Below are 26,196 nucleotides of genomic sequence, written 5' to 3'. Positions count from 1 at the left end.
TCCCTCTGTCCTTCTCTCCTCTCTTCCTCACTCCCTTACTCTCTCTCTCTCCCCCTCATCACCCTATCTTTGTCTCTCCTCCTCTCTCTCTTCCCCCTTCTCTCTATATACCTCTCTTCTTTCCACTCTCTTCCTCTATCTACCCCCTCCAGCTCTATTTCTATTTCCTCCTCCCCCCGCCCCTCCATAAGGTTATCAACTCTTTGTATTTTATTGTTGGTTGACTAGTATATTGCTATTGGACCTGCGATGCCAAAATTTAGTTACCATAATTTTGTTAATTGGATAGATGAAATTGTTTTATTTTGACTGGGATTCATTTGACTAAAGTTCGACCTAGTCCATGCAGCCGAATTTTAGGTATGGTTGATGTGTGTTGTTGGTCGATATGGACAACAAGAATGCACATGGAAGTGGATGAGTCTTCTTCACACACATCTTTGAACTTAGTTGAAAAATTCGACAAACAAAGCATATGCAAGTTGACTTCGAGAAAAGTCTCATTAGAGCATCAACCAAGTCCATAATAGTTGAATTTGATTTATTGGTCTATTTATTTTGGTTGATAAAGTTCATTATTATATGAGCCAACTTCTACCTATTATTAGATTGCTTTAATATGTTTATTGCAATCAAACTTATGGAGATTTGTACAAAAATAAAATTATCATGAAGGATGCTAGAGTTAAGTCAAATCTGTTTCATGTAATTTTGGTTACTTTTTGTTGATGTCTATTGACAGCTAGTCGATTAAGATTGTAATAGTTAATTGAGTAATAGAAATTTCAAGTCATTTCTTTTATTTAATTTAAATAATTTAAATATAGTTTTTATGTATTAATTGTTTAATAGAAATTCCAAGTCATTTTCTTCATTTAACTTAAATACAGTTTTTATATATTATAAGATAATAAACACCAATAACATAAAAGGAACTTGCAACAAAAACCATTTTTAAAAGAATACTGGTTGTGAATGATGCAATCAAGAACATCAAATCAAATGAGTATAACATATATAAAGAGATGAAGTGCTAAAGATAATAACAACACTATGATAATCCCCCAATATGAAGATGGGGGGATGTGGGATGGTTCTTATGCAAATCTTTCATAAATTTTATGATTAATTAGAGACTCCCAAGAATAATAGTCATGTGTTGGACTTATCGTAGAGAGAGCGAAAAGGACACCCCTAGACTCGAGAGGAGCTTCCGAAGCTTTTGGTTGGAGTAAGAGTCTATATGATTGAGAAGACTGCATTAAAAATGTGAATAATGAAGATTTGCAAGATGTGGTCATCTAACATGAAGAAGTCACAATGTACAATAAGAATATTTCTTCAAAATAGTAATGACCCAAGACATTGATGCATCCTTTCTCGGGACGAGCAAGGCATTGAGGGTAGGGTGATGCTGTAAGGTCTTTAGACCTATGTTGTCATCATACACATTGTCTAAGTAAATGATAGTAATACTCGGTAAATATGTAAGATAAAGTAAATGATGGTTGGTTAAGAGAAGGTAAAACTGCTCCAATTACCTTATATATGTATAAATATACCAAAAGTCTAATAGAACATTGGTTGGATTTCCTTGTTGTTATAAGTGTATCTTGTTCTTGTTCATATTTATTGTATGCTTATAACACTCTCATCATGAAAACTTTATTCTCTAACTTTACATGTTTTGTACCAAGATTCCATCATTTAGTTACCCCTAATGGAGATATATACATTATTTTTTGCATAAAAAATAACATAGCAATGATACTAAAACTCAAAATTCAAATATTTAAACCCAATTTCTAGAAGTAACATTTATATATTGCCAAACTAATTAATTTGTCTACATTTTATTTATTACACAAGTAAACAACTATTCATTTATACAAATTACAAATCTATATATGAAGTGGAAAAAATAATTGCCAACTAAGGGGCAAGGACTTGCATATATTTTTTGGTGGGTAGTATCCACTAGTAAGTCTACACATTTACATATGTACTCCTACTTGTTAGAGTGTCCAGGAACACAAATAATGGTGGACAATAACTCTTGATAAGTATTTTTATTTACTTCTTATTCCTATCCATTTTCTTATGCAAATACTTCCTTAAATTATGGTAGGAAGTATTTGATGACAAATATGTTATTAAGGTAAATATGAGCTATTTTCAAAGGATTGTAATTTTAAGTGGTTTTCCTATTAAGCATAAGAATGAAAATTCATTGGACAAATATCTAAAAATCATGACATAAATATTGCAACTTCATCCCTAATTTAGGGCAATAAAATATGAGGCATTTACCCACATGGCATTATATTGTGCAAATGTTGCAATAAGAGCTTCAAGTTATGGCCCAATCAAATGATTGAAAAATGTTTTTTCAATGATATTGAAAATTAAATATTTGTTTTCAAATATATTGAAAAGTAAATATTTGTTTTCAAAGTCAAACATTATAACTTACATTAGTTAATATTAAATTGATAATAATCAATAGGAAAATGATTGTTAAGGTTATTTCTTACTAAAAATATGCCATGCACTGACTAATCACTATATTCATTAAATGCATTGCATAAGTATCTCTAATCATTCCTCCAAATTAACGAAGTATAACTTATAACAACTCTTAATCTCAAATACACTAGACATATTTGATCTTCAATTTTTCCACCTAAACATTTCATTTATTCTATTTGCTCATTAAAAAATCTCAAACTTTTTCAATGTAATTTACAATGTTATGAGTAAAATATCCAATTTAAAAATTGCACATAAAGGTTAAATATATAAATTTTTTACATGAATTACACTATATTTTGAACTGCTATCTCTTTCAATATTTCTATTCATATAGGTCATTTGGAATCATCGTGAAAGTATGACTAGATTTTTGAACCCAATTTCTAACTCTTCAAATCTATTTTGCAATGTTCGTTATTTTTTTCCAAAAAAAAAAAATTGTATTCATGGATATGTTGGTTGGAATAAAAATTTCTTGTTGTCATTAAGATTGTGCTATATCCATTATGTTTCTAGAATCATCATGTTTCTAGAATTTATAATTGACTTGAATCATCAATCTCTTCCATAAAATTCTAACTTAAAAAATAAACACCACACCAAATAACTTATACCCTTAAAAATAAAGTTCCACTTAAAATTAAGATAGAAAAGATAGAAAACTTGAACGCAATTTCTAACTCTTCAAATTTATTTTGTAATGTTTTTTTTCCTTTTTCTAAGAAAAATAGATTGTGTTATGGGACATGTTAGTTGGAATAAAAAAAAAAAAATCTTGGTCATTAAGATTGTGCTATATTCATTATGTTTCTAGATTCATCATGTTTCTAGAATATATAATTGACTTGAATCTTCAATCTTTTCTATAAAATTCAAATTTAAAAAGTAAACACCATACCAACTAACTTATATGCTTAAAAATAAATTTCCACCTAAAATTTAGATAGAGAAGATAGAAAACTTAAATGCAATTTCTAACGGGTGAAATTTATTTTGTAATGTTTAAAAAAAAAATATAGATTGTGTTCCTGGACATGTTTGTTGGAATACAAATATTCTCACGGTAAAAAGTAAGCACTACACCAACTAATAAATCTCCACCTAAAATTAAGATAAAAAAGATTGAAAACTTGAAAGCAATTTCTAACTGTTCAAATTTATTTGGTAATTTTATTATTTTTTTCCAAAAAAAAAAAAAAATTGTATTCAGTACATATTAGTTGGAATAAAAAAATTTGCATGGTCATTAAAATTGTTCTATATTCATTATATTTCTAAAATCTATAATTGACTTGAACCTCCAATCTCTTCCATAAAAATCTAACATAAAAAATAAACACCACACCAATTAACTTATACTCTTTAAAAATAAAACTCCACCTAAAATAAAATAAAAAATAAAAAATACAAATATCAGTCTATCAACCACTCCTCACGTAAAATTTAAATCTAAAAATTAAACACCATACCAACCTACTTGTACACTTAAAATAAAGCTCCACGGAAAATTTAAGATTAAAAACTTCAGGTGTCAATATATAGCCATTTTCATTATTATTATTATATATAAAAAATTACTTATTTTATGATATAGCATCATATCACATCACTAAATGCAAAATCTAAGGTAGAAAACTACAGATATCAATATTTCAGCCACTCATATATATGTGTGGGGACGTACTGTATTGCACAGCATCATGTCACGTCACTACAATGAGTATGTACAGATGGAAAATATATCCATCGTATTGTCAAATGCCAAAGTTCTATCTCTTTCTTATTAAATAGATTTTGTTAAATATATAACCGACAAGGAATGGAATGATTTTTAAATATATTTTAAAAGGGAATTATCTTATAAATTCCCATATAATTATAATATAACAGACATAGACCTAAAATCTTCCTTAAAATATGTTTTACTATTTAAAATATTAAAATTATTTTATACTTTAAACCTTTTATTCTCACCATCCTTAAATTGTCAATAGCTTTATTGGACAAAAGAATCCTTTACCTAAACAAAAGAAATCAAGTATGCAAAGTCATACGAAATGAAAGATCGCATTTGTTTGGATTTCTCTTTTGAAATTGTAGTATAAATAGGTCAGCAAAGACAGCGAAACGTTATACAAAAAGCAAGTGCTAATGGCTTTCTTTAACGTCATTGGTTTCCAGATGGGGCATCCACAAATTGTTGATGAACTCCACAAATGATCAATTGGCTTTTTGTCAACAACTTTCAAACACTGGAATGCTAATGCGAAAGAAATTTATCGCACCAATAAGTAGATGCATAGCACTGATGCACAAACCTGGGGAACACTGTCCTCGGTGTTCAACAACACCTATAACCACAAAACTGTTGTGAGAGAAATATATACTGTCGATGGAGCCTTATAACTTAGCTCGATGCAATATTTACAATGATCAACCTACTCAGAAGCAATCAACATAACAACATAATAAGATGACACCATAAGAACATACCACATAGTGGAGCTTTATAACATAGCTCATGACGATATTTACATCCATATACATGTGTACATATAGCAACATTACCAAAAATATATCCCAAAACATATACCAAAGCATATACTAAACACATATCTAAGCATATATCAAAACATCATATAGCATATACCAAACCATCATAAAGAATATATCAACCACCATAAAGCACATATCAAACCACCATAAAGCATATACCGACCACATCAAAGCATATACCAAACCACCATATCGAAGTTTCTTTGCCTCAGTCAGAAAAAAAGGAAGGATACATTGCCCGCATCTAATCCACCATCTCGCATGTAACTTCATCGGGCCCAAAGTGCTTCCACTGCACCTTAACTTGCTCGATTGCTCGATTCCGGAGCATGAGCACCTTTTTTTCAATATGCTCTAAGGCTCAAGATGAAATTATCCATCTGGCTCCACATGCAATACAAACCAATCAATCACATGATCAACATCTTTAATATACTTCTTAAGCAACAATGCATGGAAAACATCATGGACTTTCACTATCAGAGGTAGTGCATGTCGATAGGCTACTCGCCCAATGCTCTCAATAATGTTGAAGGGTCCACAAGACCATGGTGTCAGCTTAACACATGATCCAATCTGCAAGGAGCTCTTCTTTGGTTTGATGAGCAAGTATACGTGTTCCCCAACCTAGAATTCCTTGAACAACCTATTTTGATCTGTATGACTCTTCTGCCTATCTTGTGCTACCTTTAGATTCTTCTTGATTACCTACATTTCCTGTTTCGTGTCTACCAACATATATGGTACAATCAACACCCTTTTAACCAGATCACTCCAACTGATATGAGTGTTACAACTCTGCCCATAGAATCCCTCAAAATGACTCATTGTCAATGACTCCTGATAAGCGTTGTTGTATGCGAACTCTACCAAAGGGAGATACTCTTCCCACTTCCACTGCTAATGCATCACACACATCCTCAACATGTCCTCCAATACCCTGTTGACTCTCTCTATTTTTAAATTTTTCTGTGGATGATAAGTTGTGTTCAAGGCCAACTTTGTGCCTAACCCTGTAAATAAGCCCTTCCAAAATTTGGAAGTGAACTTCACACCCCTATCTGAAACAATCTTCTTCGGAACACCGTGCAATCTAACCACATCTCGGATGAATATGTGTGCTACATCACTAGCTGATAATGTAGACCTAACTGGAATGAAGTGTGCAACCTTTGTCAACCTGTCCACATTAAGCATGATGGAATGATGTTGTCTCACTATCTTTGGAAACCCTATGATGAAGTCCATGGAAATGACCTCCCATTTCCATTTTGGAATCGCAATCGGCTGTAGCAGTCCACCTGGATGTTTACATTCTTCTTTCACTCGCTAATAGTCGAATCATCTAGCCACGAACTCTGCTACACCTCTCTTCGGATTCAGCCAATACTAAAATCTCTTCGCTAACGTTAATGTCTTCTGATAATTTGGGTGACTCGAATACGATTTCGCATGAAACTCCCTCAAGATCACCTTATTAAGCTCACTGTTATCCAATACATATATCCTGTCTCGGAACCTGACTAACCCATCTTCTATAAGACAATAATCCATACCCTGTGCACCTGCACCTGTACCTATACCACTACTTGTACCTATACTAGCATCTTGCTGACCTGCTTACAAGATCTTATCATATAATTTCATCCCATAGGAGCTCACAATTGCCAAGTGATTTACCTGTACCCTTCTGCTGAGAGAATATGCAACCTTATTCTCATTACCTTTGATGTATTTAATCTCAAAATCAAACTTGTTGATCGTGGCCAACCATCTAGCCTTCCTGGCATTCAGATTTGGCTGGTCAAACAAATACCTCAACCAATGTCATCACTGGTAAGTACAAATCACCTACCAAGAAGATAGTCTCTCCACATCTTTAATGCATGTATGATCATTGCTAACTCCAAATCATGTGTCGGGTAGTTCTTCTCGTGCTTGTTTAGTCTCTGGGACTCATAACATACCACTTGTCCATCCTACATAAGGACTCGACCAATTCCTCCCTTGCAAGCATCTGTGCATGCTACAAACTCTTTATTCGAATATGCAATATGTAGTGCTAGTGCATGTGTCAAAAACTAATTGAGTTTCTCAAAGCTAGCCTCACACTCCTCAATCCATTCAAACATCTTACATTTCCTTTGCAATGATGTGATAAGATAAACAATATGCGAGAAGTTCTTGATGAACCTCCTATAATAACTTGCCAAACCCATAAAATATCTCACCTCATCCACATTCTTAAGAGCTACCCACTCCATGATGGCCCTTATCTTCTCTTGATCAACTACAATGCCCTCCTTGGAGACAACATACCCCAAGTACTGTACCTAAGTCTGAAATAAACTACACTTGTTGAGCTTAGCATACAACTGATGCTCTCTTAACAACCTCAACACTGCTGCTAAATGTTCGGCATGCTCTTCCTCATTTTTAGTATATACCAGTATATCATCAATGAACACAATAACGAACTTATCCAAATATGGATGCAACACACTATTCATCAAACACATAAACATAGTTGGAGCATAAGTTAATCTAAATGGAACAACAACAAACTCATAATGTTCATACCTGGTCCGGAAAGTGGTCTTGCAAATGTCTTCATCTTTGAAGCATACCTAATGATATCCGGATCTCATGTCGATCTTGGAGAAAATTGTTGCTCCCTTCAGCTGATCGAACAAGTCATCAATCCTTGGCAAAGGGTACTTGTTCTTGATGGTCACTTTGTTCAACTGCCTGTAGTCAATGCATAATCTGAGTGTTCCATCTTTCTTCTTCACAGACAATATCAATGTGCCCCATGGTGACACACTTGGCCTAATGTATCCCTTGTCCAACATTTCCTTCAACTGCAACTTTAGCTCAACTAACTGAGGTGTGCTCATCCTATAAGGTGCTTTCGATGTTGGAGTTGCCCCTGGTACTAACACAATAGAAAAGTATACCTCCCTGTGAGGTGGCAACTTTGTCATGTCCTCAGGAAATACATCCTTGAACTGTTGTAAAACTAGGTATCTGTTGAACACATCCATATCCTCAAATTCCTTACCCTTATCACTAGAAATGTGCACTACAAATAGCTTACACCCTTTCCTGTAGCTACGCTTTGCTTGCATATTTGTCACCATCCTAACTGATGTAGCTTTCTTCTTACCCCGTAAAACTCTTGGTTCCCCATTGTCATCAACACACTCAATAGTTGTCATAGCAATCCACCTTGGTTCTATGAAGATACAACCAGTCCATGCCCAACAACATATTGTAAGAACCCAACGGTAATACATTCAAATGTGCTATGGTAGGCATATCATTCAAGTCAAATGCACAAGCTCTTACCCAATGATTAACTCACTTCGCTGTACATGTATCCAACTGCACTAACCAAAAATCTGCATGCAATTCCTTACTCAAACCACACTTATCCACCAAGTTAGGACTAACATAGCTATAATTAGATCCAAGGTCAATCAAAATAGAAATAAATTGATCACAAATCTTACCATCGATTTCAATGATAGATGCCTGATGCTCTGTGTATTTGCTACCCAATGTTGCATAGATGTGTGGAATACTCTGACCAACATCCCCAACAGTTTGTGCCTCCTGTGCACTGTATATCTGAGGTCTACCACCCTAATTCTACAGAAAATCCTCCCTGTGATGATCTCCTCCACAAATCAAACACCGCGCGGGCTCCTTATTATGCTCCTTAGATCTGTGTCTTTGTCCTCTATCTGATGCACTGAACCTCTTAGGTGTGCAACATTCTCCTTGTTACCTGTGTCTTGTGGTTGTACTCGCTTCTTGTCCCTTTTTCCTTTGTTCTTTGCATTACCTCTCTAGTCTGGCTTAGTCTCAATTCTATGCTTCGATTGTTCATAGCAATGTTTCATTTTTTGGATAGCTGTTGAAATATGGCAACAAGAATATTCCAATTTAATTTGTCCTTGGATTAAATTGTGAATTAAAATCGAATTTAGTCTTAACAACTAATTGGAATTAATTAATTAATTTATTTTAAATTAATTAGTTGGAGAAATTCAAGTTAGAAGTATTTCTGAAGTCATGCAGAGTTATCCCTTAAATTAAGGAAATAATATTGAGTTGTAATTAGTTAACTCAGTTTACTGAGTGAAGTCCAATTAAATTAGCTCCAAACTATTTGAGGAACTAATAGTGAGTTAACAGTGAATTGATGCATTAATGCACTCAACTAGTGCTACTCCAGTTAACTGAAGATTCCCTCATCAGAGACTCATGCATGTCTATTCTGAGAAAGACCCAATTGAGATTAATGTTCAAGGACAGTGTACTATCAGTTGCATGTGTTTTCTCATGGAGAAAACTCATGCATGCAGTCAAGGATTCATCCTTGAGGATTGTGTAGTTTTGAAGGCTAATCATCCACAAGGAACATCGTAAGGAAATAGGAGCTTGGAGGGCAGAGAGGAAGGATGGAGAGAAGCCAAGATTGCCTGTGAGCATCTGTGAGGATTGTACTAAGCACTGGCTAGCTATGAGAGCTAAGGCTTTGTATAATTCCTATGTATTTTCACCATGTATGATAATACAATAGTGTGGGGTTTTTATCTAAGACTTTCCCCAAAGTATTTTCATGTGTATTGTGCCATTGATTCTTCTTCTTCTAGTTATATTGTTCAGCTCGATATTTAAGCTTCCGCAAATTGATAGTAGAAGTAGGTTATAATATTCTGCTTTGATTTATATTGCATTATCGGGTTAACCTATCACATATTTTCTACATGGTATCGAAGTTGTGAACAGTATATTGAGAAGAGAATTCGAAGTTTGATGTTTGGGGTTACAGGTGCAAATCAAATTCATATCATACTTCAAGGTTGGCCAATGGCCTTCTATGGCTTGAGACTCGAGTATGCCTTGGAAGGTAGCTCAAATTACATAGCATGGAAAAATAGAATGGAGGTTGTATTAGAATACAATGGCTTGAAGGAATTCATTGACGTAGAAATCCCAAAGCCAACTTCAACTAATGCACAAGAGTAGGCTGAGTGGAAGAAGTGTGTGGTGAAGGCGAGATGAATCATCCTTGAGGGAGTTCGAGACCATATTGTCTTGAGTCTCCATGGGAATAATACTCCATTTTCAATGTGGAAGACATTGAAGGACCTCTACCAGAACAGTAGCGACCAGAGTAAATTGGTGCTCAAGGATAAGCCTCGAAGAATCAAGATGGAGAAGGGCGATACTATTTCCACATATCTGAACAAGCTCACCACCTGCAAAGATGAGCTTGGTAGTGTGGGAATAACTATTTCTGATGATGATATGGTGAGCCTCGCTCTCCTTGGCCTTCCAAAGAGTTGGAATAGCTACTAGGACTTTGTGAATGGAAGGGAGAAACTGTTGGATTAGGAACAACTATGGTTGGATCTTCTGCAGCAGGAGATCAGGAGGAGCACACGAGATGGTTTTTCATCCAAGAATGATGATGAAGAAAATCTGGCCTTAGCAAGTAAAGCAAGGAAAGGGAAGGGGAAGGCTTCCCATTTCAAATTGAATTCTTCTCATGGAGGGAAGAAGGGTGACATGTCTAAAGTAAGATGCTTTAATTGTCATAAGATGGGAAATTATACGACTAATTGCCCATCAAAGAAGTCCAAGAAGGGATCCTCAAAAGGATTGGAAGGTGAGGCATTAGCCTCTCAGTTCAAAATGGACTTTACCCTCATCGCATGCATGGTGTCATCGATGATGGGTTGTGTTTGGTATCTTGACAGTGGAGCCTCATTCCACATGACTGGTGATAAAAATTTATTCAGTGCCTTGGAGGAGAAAGACCTCAAGATGCGCATAGAGATGGGTGACGACGGAAGGTATAGTGTTTCAGGAGTGGGCATGGTTGCTTTTTAGAGGGAGCATGGAGCTCCTCTCACCTTGAAAAATGTGATGTATGTACCTGGACTGAAGAAGAACTTGGTATCAATCGCGATGTTGGAGGACAAAGGCTACGATGTTGTCTTCAGTAAAGGAAAGGCGTTCCTAAGGCACATAGCAATGAGTCAGACCAAGAGGATAGGGATTTGGGTGAAGAATCTCTATAAACTAGAGGTAGAAGATTGTGCATCAATGAGTACGAAAGAAAAATTGGTGCAAAGCCAAGAAATTGGCGAGTTGTGGCACAAGCAGTTGGGCCATTTGCATCATGGGGCTTTGAAGATAATGCATCAGATATCTACAGGACTTCCCAAAGGTAAACTTGAACAAGTTGACACATGCAAAGGTTGTACCTTGGGAAAGTACACCAAGTATTTCTTTCATGGTCGAGACAATCGAGCAGAGGCTATCTTACAGAGAGTTCATACTAATTTGTGTGGACCATTCTCAATGGCATCCATAGTGAAGCAAAGGTATTATGTGATTTTCATTGATGACTATTCTCGTAAATGCTGGATTTATTTCATGCAGAAGAAGGACCAAACGTTCACAAAGTTTTGTGAGTTCAAAGCTTTGGTCGAGAAAGAGTCAAGGAAGAAGATCAAGGCCTTGAGAAGTGACAACGGTGGAGAATATGTCTCTCAAGAGTTTAAGGACTTCTGTGTAGCTAAAGGAATTAAATAAGAGTTAATGGCACCTCATAACCCACAATAGAATGGGGTGGCCAAGAGGAAGAACAGAACTATTGTAGGTCCAGCACGGGCAATGCTGCATGACCAAGGCCTACCACTTCACTTGTGGGCCAAGGCATGCAACACATCGATCTATTTGCATAATAGAAACCTGCATCACATACTTGGGATGAAGACACCAGAGGAAGCTTTCTCTGGTAAGAGACTAGATGTGGGTCACTTCAGGATATTTGGCTTATCGCTATATTTCCATGTGACAAAGGATGCACGGAAGAAGCTTGAGCCGATAGTAGAGTTGCGGATATTTGTGGGGTACACTGATACACCTCACAACTATCAGGTGTACTTGCTTACCAGTCAGAGGACAATGATTCATAGATATCTCAAGTTTGATGAGTAGAAGGCCATGCAAGTTTCCCTTGAGAGGGAGCTCCAACTACAAGATGTGGAGGAATTGTTGGTTCCTAAGGAGGAGGAGCCTCACACTGATGTGGAGCAACCACATGCAGAGGTTCCAGGAGTGGAGACATCCAATCAAGCAGAGTCTTCCGGAGATGGACGGAAGTGCACAAAAGAAACTGACAAATTGTTGGAGGATATGAGAGAGAATGTGGGAGCACCATCTTCTCAGCGCAGATAGAGGAGGTCACCTAAGAGGTACACTGGATACATTGCCCTTGCTGGGGAATGTGTTGAGATCGAGACATCTTCCTTTAAGGAAGTAGTGCAGCAGCCGATTTGCATTGATGTTATGGTGGAGGAATATGAATCCATAGTTCGTAAGAGTGTTTGGTACGTGGTTATGAGACCAGAGAACAAGTTAGTTGTGAGTTCTCGTTAGCTTTACAAGGTAAAGCAAGCTGTTGATGGTAGTGTGGAGAAGCATAAGGCAAGATTTGTTGCCCGTGGATTTTCACAGGTTGATAGGATCATGTTGCTGTAGGATATTTCGACAGAGGAGCAAGATGCCAACATTTTTACAAAGGCATTGTCAAAGTGTAAATTCGAGTTCCATAGAGACTGGATTGGGGTGGTAGATAATCCCTTTCTTATTGAGAGGGAGTGTTGAAATATGGGAACAAGAATATTCCAATTTAATTTGTCCTTGAATTAAATTGTGAATTAAAATTTAATTTAGTCTTAACAGCTACTTGGAAATAATTAATTAATTTATTTTAAATTAATTAGTTGGAGAAATTCAAGTTAGAAGTCTTTCTGAAGTCATGCAAGAGTTATCCTTTAAATTAAGGAGATAAGATTGAGTTATATTTGAGTTGTAATTAGTTAACTCAGTTTAGTGAGCTAAGTCCAGTTAAATTAGTTCCAAACTGTTTGAGGAACTAATAGTGAGTTAACAGTTAGTTGATGCATTAATGCACTCAACTAGTGCTACTCCAGTTAACTGAAGATTCCCTCATCAGAAACTCATGCATGTCTATTCTGAGAAATACCCAGTTGAGATTAATGTTCAAGGACAGTGTACTATTAGTTGCATGTGTTTTCTCATGGAGAAAACTCATGCATGCAGTCAAGGATTCATCCTTGAGGATTGCACAGTTTTGAAGGCTAATCATCCACAAGGAACAACACAAGGAAATAGGAGCTTGGAGGGCAAAGAGGAAGGCTGGAGAGAAGCCAAGATTGCCAGTGAGCATCTGTGAGGATTGTACTAAGAGCTGGTTAGCTGTGAGAGCTAAGGCTTTGTATAATTCCTATGTATTTCCACCATGTATGATAATACAATAGTGTGGGTTTTTTATCTGAGACTTTCCCCAAAGTATTTTCATGTGTATTGTGACATTGATTCTTCTTCTTCTGGTTATATTGTTCATCTCGATTTTTAAGCTTCCGCAAATTGATAGTAGAAGTAGGTTATAGTATTCTGCTTTGATTTATATTGTATTATCGGGTTAACCTATCACAGATTTTCTACAATAGCCTCCTGCGATGATATAGGCTCGTCAAACTCAATCCTATCTTTGAATGCAACCGGTAACCCACTAACTAATCTATGAATCTTAGCCTTCTCCTCCTTGAGGTAAGGCACATACCTCAACAACTCCAAGAATCTTCTAGTGTACTCATCATCTATCATGGATCCCATATTTAGCTCATAGAATTCTTTCAACTTGTCATCAAAGTGTCTTTCTGACAAATACTTCTTCTTGAATATCTGCTCAAACTCACTCCAAGTAAAACCTTCCTCATCTATACCTCTGACATTCTTCACTTCTTCCCACCAACTGTTTGTTTTTCCTTTGAGACAGAATGTAGCCACTCTAGCTTTCATGTTCTCTGAATAGTCATGCAACCTAAAGAACTTCTTCATGCCTAGCAACCATGCCTTTGCATCTTGTGATTTCTTTACCTATCCATCAAAAGTAGGTGGCTTTGATTTCTTAAATTCATCTGGAAAATACCCCTTATCACTCCTCCTGTAAGGATGATACCAATGACGATCATAGTGCTTATCTGAATTAAAACTAGAATCATTCTTATGTCTATCCCTTCTCCTATCCAAAGTGTTCAAAAATCTTCCATCTCTGATTGTGTCATATCTATTTGATCAGTGACCACCATGCAATCTACTACCATATGCCCCATTAGTTCTATCCTCCTTCTCATGGTTGATCTGAAGTAGTCCCTGTCGCTACAAATATGACAAGCTCTGAAGTATGACTACATTTACCTCTGTTAACTTTTCTTGTGCTTGTATGATTCAATCATTATCTGCCTTACAACTCCTTATTTCTTCCTTTAAGCTTCTCATTGTAACTTCCAAATTAGAAGAGTTCCTAACACCATACTACTCCTCAAATTCATAGGGAGAGTCTTTGTAGTCAAACATCTTGCTAGCCATTTGATATTTCTTCCTACAAGGTGTATCATGTCAGCTAAACCAAATCAAAATAAACCAACGTACCTTAGTAGCTCGAGGAGGATACCTTGTTTTTAAGATCAACAAATCAATGTGAGACATGTATAACATAATCATGACAACATATAGAAACATAAAACATAATCATACGACCATGCAACTGTCATTCTAACTAGGGTCTAGTCATCAATGCAGGACCTCAATAACAACACACACCACGACCTCATGCATGTCAACCACCATCATTATGTCACTATACACTTGACCACTTGAAAACATGAACATGCATGAGTGATGCATAAACATCCACAAATATGCATAAACACATATGACCAATCATGAATTAACAATACTTTAAATCAAACCTGCAAGAATGATACATGCAACCAAGCATACAAGAATGTAACCAAACATGCAAGAATGTAACCAAGCATATTATAATGATACATGTAAGCGACATAAATTGACATATACCCAGTCATATACTCACAATGATGCATTTGACAATAACACCTCAAATTTCACATGACGACAACACTACAACCATGGACAACATCGTGCAAATGCAACAAGCACATGGAATGCAACTGACATGCATGCATGACCAACACATAGCCCGTCTAGTCTAAGGGGTGAATCATGCTTTGATACCACTCTGTAACACCCTCCTCCCACATCTACCCAAGCAACCGACCAACTGGGGTAAACATGCGACGAGATGCCATTATGATATGATTCTACCTCCTAAGTCATGTTAAGGAATTGAAACCAATAGAAACACACCATCCATACATTAATTATCAACTACAGGACCCTCAAGAACCAATCCAATACTTTAGACAACTTGCCTTAGGGTCCTTGTGATATTTTGGACAATTTAAGGCTCAAACGCTCCCATGCTATAGGCATGAGTGAGACGAGCAACCCAAAGTCACTCTCACAGGCTTGCCTGCCAGTGACCAAAGACCAAAATTGACAGTGATATGGCAACGACTCTAGAATTTGAGCCATTTTTTCAAGCCGAGACCTCAGGTCACTGCCTAGAATTGAACCATCTCTTCAGATCAGTAAAATAACATGGAAATGAAAGTATTAAAGAAAATACTTGTTTAAGACCTTGACTAGGCCCCTACTAGCCATGACAAGCATTTCGTCAAACATATTGCAAATGTGTAATCTACAGGTGTGGTTAATAGTTCTGAGCATAGGTGTCTCATACTTAGGTGAGAATCGCTAAGAACCATTGATGCCTCGACACATCAACTTCCATTCCATCCATTAGGTCATAGATAAATTTATCATTCAATTACAAGTAAAACATGATGATAGACACACATGGTTGTTGTCTTAAAACACAAACAAAACCAACATAATAGCAGCAAAAATACTCATGAAAGTACAACCATATAAACCACATATAATCCATTAAAATACTCATAGAAATACAAGGAGAAATAATCTTTCATTGAGGATGCAAAATCCAAACCCGATATGGGACTTCCATGTTCCACTGGACCATAGAATGGTTGAGCCAAATCTCTCTTCAGTGATTCGCCCCCATGCCATATTCCAAGCATGAATGTGGGATTTCATAGAAAACATCAATAAAAGACCATATAGGGATTCCAGAGGCCATCCACCTCAACCCATCAAACAATGATTCCACCCCATGGTCAAACATCACAAAGCTGTCATCAGATCGACCTCTATCCAAGCCTTCTAAGGCTCTAGAGCATTTTTCCAACCAAGTATCCAAGACTCGTAACTCAACCCACAAATTTGACTAGGCTCCAGAGTATTTGTCCAACCAAGGCTCCAGGACTAGTAACTCAACTCACCAAGGTCTCCAAAGCATTTTTCCAACCAAGGCTGTAGGAATAGTAAATTAACCCATGTTGTTCTAGGGCTCTAGAGCGTTTGTCCAACCAAGGCTCTAGTACTAGTAACTAAACCCAAACTAAGGAAACATGAGAACTAACCAAAAACACAACAATGAAAATAAAACCACAATCACCATGGCTATCTAGGAAATGGCAAGGCTAGGCAATCCATTGTGAATCCCAGTCATCCTCCATGCCAATGACATATGACAAGTAAAAATCCATATGCATATGCCATGCATACCAAAACTAGCGAAGGAAACATATTTGCAACTCAGTACCTACAAGTAAATATGATGTAGCTGCTGATTCTGATGCCTTCTTGTGCTTTCCTACTCTTCCTAAGCCTTATTGCTCCAAAAATCCAAGTATGCCACACCCTCCAAGAGTGCTCCAAGAAAACTCTAATTCTCCAAGAGTATGAGAGAGAGAGAGAGAATAATGAGAGCTCCAAAACTGAAGTGACAAAAGGTTACCAACTGATCCTCATAAGCCTTTTTATGAATGAGGCCTCTATTTTCTTCATTTTCCATTATTTTCCTTCAATTTCCTCCTCACATTCAACTTGTGACCTTTCACCTCCCTTTTCTCCTAATTTCCATTATTTTCATAAATGTGCCAAAAATTCCATTTTGCCTTTCCAAAGTCTTAGCCATTGCCTTTGCCTTTTTCCTCAGCCATAACCAATCACAAGTGATCCCGATCACTAGGATTATTCCCAATGTTCAACTTGGAATAAGTGTCCCATCATCTATGGTTATTATTTTTCCTTTATTTACTTTTATTACATGGAATTTTCATGAGGGTTGTTACATCCTCCCTCTCCTTCCTCCTTTGTCTCTAACTCTTTGTCTCTCCTATTCTTATCCATATATTTCTCTCACCCTCCAACTCTCACTCTCTCTCTCTCTCTCTGCATATTTACCTATTTCTCTCTCCATATCTACCTGTCTCTCTCTCTCCCTCCCTCTTGTTCTCAACCTCTATCTCTCTCTCCTTCCGTTGTTCCCCCTCACCTCTCCTCTTCCCTCCTTCCATCCTTATATCATATCTTCCTCACTCCCTTACTCTCTCTTTCCCTTATCACCCTCTCTTTGTCTCTCAACCTCTCTCTCTGCCCCCTTCCCTCTATATATCTCTCTTCTTTCTTCTCCCTTCCTTTATCTACCCCCTCCAGATCTATTTATATTTCCTCTCTTACACCCCGGCCCCCCTCTCTCCATATCTATATACATCTCTCTCACTCACTCTCCCTCTCTCTCTCTCTCTTAATCAGTCCCTCTCTCCTCCTTCCAATTACATATTTTCCTCATTCTCTCTCTTATTCTCTCCCTCACTTCCTAACTCCCATCTTCCCCTCTCAACTCTCCCATGCCTCCTCTCTTCCTATCCTCCCCACTCCCTTAATCCCTAATTCACAACCCCCTTTCAACTTTATATTTCCCTCTCTTTATCACATGACCTCTCTCTCTCTCTCCTTAAATCCTCTCTCATTCCTCCCACCCTGCCTCCTTTCCTTCTCTCCTTCCCTCTCCTCTCTCCTTCTCTCTTATGCCTCCCTCTCACTTTCTCTATCTGTCATTCAATTCTATCTCTATCTCCATCCCTTCATCTTTTCTATCTCTCCTCCCTATCTCTCTATCTCCCTCATTATCCCCCCTTTCTTATTCTCTTCCCTCACTCACCCACATCATATCTATATCTCTTGCTCTTATTATCTCTTCCCCCTCTACTCTTTCTTTCTCCCCCCCACTCCAATCTCACAAAGTCATACAAACTCTTTCTCTCTCTCTCTCTCTCAAATTTCCCACCTTCACAACAACCCCCATCCACCTTTGTCTCTCTCTTCCTCCTTGTGTCAACCACAATTATCTTCCTTCCTATCCATTCCCCACTCTCTTTCCTTATCTCTCTCACTCACTCTCTCCCATTACTCATCAACTCGTTCTTCTCTCTCTCTCTCCCCTTTGTCCTTTTATCCCCTCCTCTCTCGCCTCCTTCACCCCACCCCCCAGCTCGACATCAACCTTTTTTTATGTGATAAACCACTAGCAATAGGAACATGCATGCATTCCTTGCACTAGGGATGCACATACATTTTTGCTTCTCAGAATGTGTGTGCATTTTTTTGCTAGAAATGCACATAATTTTTTAGTGCTAGGAACACACACACATTTTTAGAGCTAGAAAGACACATACATTTTTAGTGCTTAGAACAAGCATGCATTTTTAGTGCTAGGAACACACATGCAATATTTCTAGTTTAAACTTTTGCTAGCTTGAATCTTATGTGCACGATGGCTTGACTTCTTTAAATATGGGTTTGAGATCATGGATGTGGTGGTTTGGGTTGCAAATATATGAAACCATCAATTTCTAATTTTTTCTATATATATCTCTATCTTTGACGTTATTTTTCTACAAGTTCAACAAAGTTGTTGTACATGAAACTACATACACATATAGAGTCAACTTATGTGTGTATTCATGTGTGAAATTAATAGTGTTTACTATTTTCAATACTTTTTCTCTTTGCATACATCAAAATTGTAAAATACATCCCTTCTCTATTTCCACTATAACTTTTCTGGCCTTTAACCATTTGGAGAAAAATTATATGGCACATTAAGAGGCTAAGGCCTATAATCTTTCATAATGTTAAGACTCCTTTAGGTTGCACTAATGGAGGACAAAGATTAAGATTTTTCTGTACATGAATCGACAAGTTATTGATCAAGAAAAATCTTGCTTCCTCCAAAATCGTTGGTGACGATGTTGCTGGAAGGACATACTTCCATGTTTATAAGAAGAAGATTGAGGAGGGATCCAAGTGCCATGCCCATGAAGTTTCCATCATGGTATTCTATGACATATTCTGAAAAGATTTGGGCACCAAGATATTGTTACGAGAGGTTTGAATTCCTCAATAAGTCACTCACCCTTTTATCATTAGAATCATAGATATTCTATTGAAAAAAGGAAATTGTGGCTCTATTGAAAAAAGGAAGTTGTTGCTCTTTTGCCATTGTTTTGGATAAAATGAAATTGGAGTTCCACCATTTCCATAGTAATAACATTGATGTTAATGACAACAATGATGAAGAAAAATAAGATGGTGAAAGAGAAGAGGAGAATTCAGAAGAATATGGAGAAGTTGGAGTAAAATATGGTGTTTAAATATTTTAAATCGTACTGCCTTGTCAATCTTTCTAAGTGATTTGACCCTTTCAAACTTTTTCAAGTACGAGTTTAGATAAATAATGCAAAGTATTCAAGAAAATTTCGATAAAGAATACAAAGTATTCAAGAAACTCGTATTTTATTGTTGGTCAATTGGTATATTGTTATTGGACGTGCGATGTCAAAATTTTGTTAATTGGATAGATTAAATTGTTTTATTTTTGACTCGGATTCATTTGACTAAAGTTCCACCTAGTCCATGCAGCCAAATTTAGTTATGGTTGATGTGTGGTGTTGGTCGATATGGATAACAAGAATGCACATGGAAGTGGATGAGTCTTCTTGACACACATTTTTGAACTTGGTCGAAAGATTCGCCAAACAAAGCATATGCAAGTTTACTTTGAGAAAAGTCTCATTAGAGCATCAACCAAGTCCACAATAGTTGACTTCGATTTATTTGCCTATTTATGTTCGTTGATGAAGTTGATTATTATAGGAAGCGACTTCTACCTATTATTAGAATGCTTTAATATGTTTATTGCAATCAAACTTATGGAGATTTGTATAAAACAAAAATTATCATGAAGGATGTTAGAGTCAAGTTCAATCCGTTTCATGTAATAAAGTTGGTTAGTTTTTGTTGATGTCTATCAGGTCGACTAAGTTGGTTAGTTTTTTTTTATGTCTGTCGGGTCGACTAAGATTGTAAAGAGTCATAGAAATTCCAAGTCATATCCTTTATCATATCTTTCATGTAATTTAAATAAAAACTATATATTATAAGATAATAAAAACCAACAACATAAAAGGAACTTACAATAGAAATGATTTTTAAAAGAATACTCGTTGTGAATGATGCAATCAAGAACATCAAATCAAACTAGCAGAACATACACATAAAGAGATGAAGTGTTAAAGATGATGAAAACATTATGATAATCTCCTAATATGAAGATTGCATAATTGTTTTTTATTGTAGTAGAAGAAAAAGTGGGATGGTTTTTATGCAGATGTTTCACAAATTTTATGATGAATTAGAGACTCCCAGAAATGACAATCATGCCTTGGACTTGTAGTAGAGAGAGCGAAAAGAACACCCCTAAACTGAAGAGGAGCTTCCTTAAGGTTCTTGGTTGAAGTTGTAGTTTATATGGTTGAGAATACTACACTAAAAATGTGAATAATGAAGATTTGCAAGATGTGACCATCGAACATGAAGAAGTCACAATAATCCTTATACACGTGCATCTTCCTATTCAATGCATTGAAGGTGGGGGGATGTTGTAAGGGTCTTTAGACCGATGTTGTCATCATACACATTTTCTAAATGATAGTAATAATAATATCCACTTTTAAGGTCATAGCCATGGCAGACACCAAATTGGTTTATGAGACCCCCTTGTTTGTGGGACAAGGGACCCACCTCCGCGTAGCGATTTGACTTCTAAGTCTACAAAGGCATACATACTCTACCCCCCTCTGGTTTTGAACCTGTGACCTCTTAGGAGGAAACACATGCTCTGAAGGAAATACAAATTGTCTCAGTAAATGATAGTAATACTCAGTAAATATGTAAGATAAAGTAAATGATGGTCCGTTAAGAGAGGGTTGAGGGTAAGAGGGATTTTGTAAGGGTCTTTAGACATATGTTGTCATCATACACATTGGTAATGCTTGGTAAATATGTAAGATAAAGTAAATGATGGTTGGTTAAGAGAAGGTTGAGGGTAAGAGGGATGTTGTAAGGGTCTTTAGACCTATGTTTTCGTCATACACATTGGTAATACTTGGTAAATATGTAAGATAAAGTAAATGATTTGGTTAAGAGAAGGTTGAGGGTAAGAGGGGTGTTGTAAGGGTCTTTAGACCTATGTTGTCATCATAAACATTGGTAATACTCACTAAATATGTAAGATAAAGTAAATGATGGTTGGTTAAGAGAAGGTTGAGGGTAAGAGGGATGTTGTAAGGGTCTTTATACCTATGTTGTCATCATACACATTGTCTTGGTAAATATGTAAGATAAAGTAAATTATGGTTGGTTAAGAGAAGGTAAAAATGCTCCAACCATCTTATCTATTTGGTTGGATTTCCTTGTTGTTATTAGTGTAGCTTGTTCTTGTTCATATTTATTGTATGCTTATAACACTTTCATCATGAACACTCTATTCTCTACAACTTTACACTCTATTCTCTACAACTTTACATGTTTTGTAGCAAGATTCCATCATTTGGTTACTCCTAATGGAGATATATGTACTGGAATGTTTGGCTTAAGTACTGGAATGTTAATAGCGAAGAAGTCTATGAGACCAATAACGAGAAGCATGAGCACTGATGCACAAAGACTCACAGGCAATCATCATTCCAACGTCTGGGACGATGATGTTATACATTCCCTGTCAACGTCATACGCGGTATTTGTACTAATCTCATGATATTCGTTTAGAATTAATGTATGAATCGGTGTAAGGACTACAAGTTCACATGTTAAAATCCATCATTCATCGATCTCTGCAAGATAACATTATTGTAATGCATTGAAATGCGCCGTGATCAGTCACCTGCATATCGTGAACGAGCTGAAATACTTATTGAAGATATCAAACATCTGTTTTTGAGTCACATGAATGATAGCTGCAGTGATGGCGCCGATGATTTAATCAAACGTCTTCAGATGGTTGATATTATCGAATGTCTGGGAATTGATCGACATTTTCAAACTGAAATAAAAGCAGCTCTGGATTACGTTTACAGGTTAAGCAATTTGATTTACCATTTATAGGACTCGGTTATTGTATGCACTTCTAGATTTCATTCATTGATCATTAAAACCTCACTTCTTCATGATGTGTAGTTGTTGGAACGAAAGGGGCATCGGGTCGGGATCAAGAGATTCACTCAGCAAAGATCTCGACTCTACAGCTTTGGGATTTCGGGCACTCGGAATGCATCGATACAACGTCTTTTCGGGTTAGATAGATTAAAATATACCCTTGATGTCATTTGACAATTAAATAAAAATATTTAATACTTCAGTTCTCACAGAATATCATGCATTCATGAAACAGATGTTTTTGAGAATTTCAAAGATGAAAATGGGCGGTTCTTCTGCAATTCCAGTGGTGAAAAAGAAAGAGCTGATAAAGAAGTGAGAAGCATGTTGTCATTATTCCGAGCTTCAAACATTTCGTTTACCGGAGAAAAAGTCATGGAGGACGCAAGGACATTCACAACACAGTATCTAAGCCAACTTTTAAAAGGACACACTGGTAATCTGCAATCACTTTTTCCTGCTTCCTTTATTATATGTAAACTCTTCGCATCTGCATTTTATTTATTTATTTTGTATGTTATACCCTTCTAGCATCGGCACGAGACTGATTTAATTACTGTTTTCCAGGTGAAATATGCATTGGAATTTCCATGGCATTGCAGTGTGCCTAGATGGGAGGCTAGGAACTTTATCGAAATATATGAACAAAACTATTCATGGCTCAAGTACTAACCTTGTCCATAAGATTTGATCAGTTTCAATGAATCCTGAATTTCAACAAGTGTTTTCCATACACTAATATATGTTCACCATGTATTCTTTCAGGTCTAGTATGAACCAGAAAATTTTAGAGCTGGCGAAATTGGACTTCAATATTCTCCAATGCGCGCATAAGAAAGAGATGCAACTTATCTCCAGGTGCACTGGGATTTGAGATTATGTATCTCATAATTTGTAGAGATTGATTGCCTGCCTACTTACGGACATGACCGTGTGCAATATAATATAGGTGGTGGGCAGACTCATATCTCGCGCAGCTGAATTTCTATAGAACGCGTCACGTGGAGTTTTACTTTTTGGCGGTTCTAAGCACATTCGAGCCCGAATTTTGTAGCAGCAGAATCGCCTTCACACAAGTTTCAACACTGTTGATCGTTCCAGAAGGTGAAATTTTAGAGCTGGCGAAATTGGACTTCAATATTCTGCAATGCGCGCATAAGAAAGAGATGCACTGGGATTTGAGATTATGTATCTCATCATTATGTAGCGATTGATTGCCTGCCTACTTAGGGACATGACCGTGTGCAATATAATATAGGTGGTGGGCAGACTCATATCTCGCGCAGCTGAATTTCTATAGGACGCACACAAGTTTCAACACTGTTGATTGTTCCAGATGACCTATATGATACTCACGGAACTTTGGACCAACTCAAAATCTTCACTGAGGGAGTGAGAAGGTGAAGTTGAATTGCCCGCTATCCATTCATTTGTTGTAATTTCTGCGCCAGTGACATCGTGGGATAGCAAAAAGCTTTTATATTTTTAATAAACATCTTGTATTATTTACAGAGGGGATACTTATTATTCGAGTTCTTCATGAATACATTCAATGAATGTTCTGCTGAAGTGGAAAAAATGCAAGGGCGGGATATGGCAGCGTACATACAAAAAAATGGCGTATGTATTATCTATAATTATTATAGACAACTACGCAAAACATACTTTAGTTTTTTTCTATTAAAAAGGTTGTTATGATTATGTTGCCTTCATTTTTAGTGGGAGCGATGCCTCGAGTCTTATCTGCAAGAAGCGGAATGGATGGCGGTTGGACATGATCCCCTCGTTTAATGAGTACTATAAGAATGGCCTAATTCTACCAGACAACATTCTGATTAATGGGCCAAATTCTACCAGACAACATTCTGAAGGAAATATTCTATCCATCCAAGATCAATGATCTCTTAGAATTAACGGTGGTCCGAATCAAGGACGACATTACAGATTTTGAGGTATTTAACATTCAAATTAAGCTATATTTTAATCAAGATGAATTAGCATTTGTATTAACATTTTCCACTATGTGTGAAGCATTTGTATGAACGAGGTGAGTTAGCTTCAAGTTTAGAGTGTCTGTGTTAACTTTGATTCGGCTTGTGTTAATGGGCCTAATGAGTATTATAAGAATGGCCACGCTAGCTCGGGGATGTGTGTGTTAAATTTGATTCCACAGACGACATTCTGAACCAGATATTCTATCCATCCAAGATCCATAATCTCTTAGAATTGACCGTCCTACTCAAGTACGACATAATAGATTTTGAGGTATTAGCATTTGTTTTAACATTTGTGAAGCTTTGTTTTAAACATGATGAGATTAGCATTTGTTTTAACATTTTCCAGTGTGTGTGTGAAGCAATACAAGGAACGCGGTGAGTTAGCTTCAAGTTCAGAGTGTTATCCTAGAGAAAATCCCGAATGTACCGGGGAAGATGCTTTAAATCATATGAAATGCATCCTGGATCTTTCTGTCAGCCAACTGAATTGGGAATTTCTAAAGCATGACAATGTGTCGCTGTGATACAGAAAGGTTACTTTCAATGTTGCACGAGGCATGCACTTTTTCTTCAAATACAAAGATGGCATATGGCTTCGTGACAATGAAGTAAAGGTCCAAATATTCAATGTTCTTATCCAGCCACTACAGCTCTGACTATGATGGTAATGGTGCATAGCGTTATCAATTTGCCGAGGGGTTTGAATATGTTGGTCTTATATTTGCCACCGTTTATATCATAAACCATATTGTTCATTAAGAGAATGTTTTGAAGCGTTTTTATATTTCCCACTTTATTTTGAAATTGAAATTTAGCATAAATTTATTAAAACTACATCAGTTGGATTTGTGTAATTTATAGAATTTAAATGTTTTAGAATTTTTTTAACTATATGAATGTAATAAGAGGCAAAAATTACATTTTAAATAATCAAAAAACTCAATTTTCACTTATAATTATATTAAATTTTTTTATTATTAAAATCACTTGAACAACACCATTATTATTAAAATCTATTATCATAATTTTTATTTCACGAGTCTCTTAACTCTTAAAGAATTAACACAATCTCAATTCCATGAAACCTTAAGGGTCGCATGAAATTGTGAAGAGCTACCATTACCTCAAATAATTGAGCTCCCAAGGAGCACCAACGCCATTGAATTTATTTCACTTTTGTCATTTTACATAATTGAGATTTGAAGGGTTATCAATGAAGGGGCAATTTTTTTTTAATACCCAAAACAACTCCAATTAACTTACTGAAATCTATGTATTTTTTTAACTCCAATTAACCTACTTAAAACTATGTATAAATATGGATGAATATAACAAAAGGAAGAAAACAAAGTAGTGTAATAAGAACAAAGTATTTTTGTTGAAACAAAATATATTTGTTTAGTTGTAGTTTATATTTGCTTAGTTGTAGTTCATAGTTGCCACAACACTTGTTCATTGTTATAACTCCGTTCATTATACATTGCTGTATTTTTATTCATGGTACATTATTACACTTTTGGTTGTTTCATAATTACATATTGCTACAATTCCACTGTAACTTTTTGTTGTGAATATAGTATTGTATTTGTGAAATCATATTCTTTATATGCTGCATTCTTTTTTTGTTATTATGTCGTTTCTTTCATGTTCGAAATATGTAGTGAGTTGGAAGATATAGTTATGTATCAACATTAGAAAAAAAAAATATGCTTCA

General features: G+C 36.2%; 1 pseudogene; it reads left to right on the top strand.

Annotated features, from left to right (window-relative positions):
* LOC149264932 (delta-selinene synthase-like) overlaps positions 1-25,138 on the top strand; it is a 326,754-nt pseudogene extending 301,616 nt beyond the window's left edge.
* Positions 25,139-26,196: the final 1,058 nt, after the last annotated feature.

The sequence above is a fragment of the Pinus tabuliformis genome, chromosome 6 (assembly GCF_031772625.1).
Source record: "Pinus tabuliformis cultivar Carrire ecotype Pingquan chromosome 6, CPIR1, whole genome shotgun sequence".
In the NCBI taxonomy this organism is placed as follows: domain Eukaryota; kingdom Viridiplantae; phylum Streptophyta; class Pinopsida; order Pinales; family Pinaceae; genus Pinus; species Pinus tabuliformis.
This window is presented reverse-complemented; position numbering and strand designations above follow the sequence as displayed.